General features: G+C 49.2%; 1 protein-coding gene across 1 annotated transcript in view; it reads right to left on the reverse strand.

Moving 5' to 3' along the window:
* Positions 1 to 2,500, reverse strand: part of LOC134461856 (NALCN channel auxiliary factor 1) — a 208,443-nt gene that overhangs the window by 114,105 nt on the left and 91,838 nt on the right. The window lies entirely within an intron of this gene.

The raw sequence follows: 2,500 nt of genomic DNA on the forward strand, positions 1-2,500 counted from the left end.
AGGCGGGAGCAGGGGAGCACGGGAGCACGGGCAGGCCCGCCGGCACTTAGAGAGAACACACACATGCGCACACACACACACACAGATACACACACACACACGCATGCAGACATACAAACACATATGCACGCGCACGCATAGACACATGCACACACACACACACACACACACACACACACACACACACACACACGCACGCATGCACAAACACATACACACACGCGCACGCACACGCATGCAGACATGCAAACACATGCACGTGCACACACACGCACACACGCACACAAGCACACATGCACACATGCACAAACACATACATCGCGCGCGCGCGGGCGCGCGCACACACACACACACACACACACACACACACACACACACACACACACACACACACACACACACACACACACACACACACACACACACACACACACACACACACACACACACACACACACACACACACACACAGACTCACCAGTGCCATCTCCCAACTGCATCATCAGTGTGAACATAGGGGTGTGTGAGTCACTCCCCCATCCACCCACTTAGAAGCACCATGATTCAATCTCTAAACCCATGACACTGCCACACACACACTCGTATGCACACACACATGCACCCAACTAACTAATACTGTGACAGCAGCATACAAATACAGCCATCGCCTCTCTCCCTTGATCTCAAACTCTCACAATAGCTACGCTTAATTCTGAATGAACTCACTTTAATTCTGAATCTAGCTTAATTCCGCTTGGAAACATCATGTAAACACTTCACAATTCGGAATTAAATGAAAGATCAAGGTACACTCGACGGAACTATTAATTCGTAATTAAAATCGTCATGTACACGTAGATAATGCCACAACCATCCACCGACCCACATGTAAGCACACATGAATTCACACACTGATTCTCACACTCACAAGTACATACAGGTCTTCTTACACATTCGCACGCGCACACGCACACGCACACGCACATGCACACACGCACTCACACTGCCTCTTGCTTGCCAAATTGCCAACAGCCAACTGACCCCAAATAATCCACCCAATAGCAAGCACCAGAGAAAACAGCTGAGCATCACAAACTCTCCCTGAAGGAAGAGGAGGTTGGATAGTAGTGTGTGTGTGTGTGTGTGTGTGTGTGTGTGTGTGTGTGTGTGTGTGTGTGTGTGTGTGTGTGTGTGTGTGTGTGTGTGTGTGTGTGTGTGTGTGTGTGTGTGTGGGTGTGTGTGTGTGTGTGTGTGTGTGTGTGTGTGTGTGTGTGTGCGTGTGCATGTGTGTGTGTTTGTGTGTGCGTGTGTGTGCATGTGTGTGTGTTTGTGTGTGCGTGTGCTTGTGCGTGTGTGTGCGTGTGCGTGTGTTTACAAATGCGTCTGTGTGTCTCCGTGTTAATCTCTTAATAACAGTTGCCGGGACAACAGAGGATGCTGACACAAGTACATCTTGTTGACGTAGCAGAGCACAAAAACTGCACACATCATCAGCTTGTTTGGGTCCGATAAGGATTGCCCCGTCAGTGACCTGTACATATTCTATTATAAGGTCCCAGAAGATCAACTTGCAGATACAAAAAGGAAGTCAGACACAGAGAAAGAGGTACAGAGGCACATAGATAAGAGTGATAGTGAACATAACAGTGATTAACAAAGCTTACTGCACTGTGCATTTTAAGTAAGGGCATGCTGCTCACTTAAAAGAACAAACTGAGAAAAAGGAAGGGGGGAGGAGTCAGACACACAAACAGACAGGCAGACAAGTAGGCAGGCAAGCAGACAGAGGTGACAAGACAGATACCCTTCAATATAGTGCTAGCTCAATACAACTCCTGGAGACAACCAATGCCCGAAACCACCTTTGTCCTCCATGGGTAGTGTGTGTGTGTGTGTGTGTGTGTATGTGTGTGTGTGTGTGTGTGTGTGTGTGTGTGTGTGTGTGTGTGTGTGTGTGTGTGTGTGTGTGTGTGTGTGTGTGTGTGTGTGTGTGTGTGTGTGTGTGTGTGTGTGTGTGTGTGTGTGTGTGGCAATTGGGGCATGGTGGGAGATGATGGAGGGATGAATGAAAGGAGGGAGGAGAGCAGCCGGCTGTGTAAATCAGCTCTACGCCTGGGTGACAGACGCTCAGCACGGGCCGCTTGCCGCAGCCACTCGAGCTGGAGACGGAGTCGAGGAGGACAATAAGCTTTTATGGACTCGGGGGTACCACACAGCTGTGCTGTGCTGGACAACACAATGGTGGTGGTACTGCGGCTCAGATAAAAACAAGAGGCAGAGTGGGCGGGTATGAATGTGCTGCTTGTATGTGTGTGATGTGCGTGTTTGTGTGTGCGTGCGCGTGTGTGTCTGTGTCTGTGTCTGTGTCTGTGTCTGTGTCTGTGTCTGTGTCTGTGTCTGTGTATGCATGAATGGGTGTGTGTGTCTGTGTGTCTATGTGTGCATGTCTGTGTTTGTTTGTGTTTATGCATTTATCCGTTTATGCATGTTTGCTGAACAC

Source organism: Engraulis encrasicolus, chromosome 13 (assembly GCF_034702125.1).
Source record: "Engraulis encrasicolus isolate BLACKSEA-1 chromosome 13, IST_EnEncr_1.0, whole genome shotgun sequence".
NCBI lineage: Eukaryota > Metazoa > Chordata > Actinopteri > Clupeiformes > Engraulidae > Engraulis > Engraulis encrasicolus.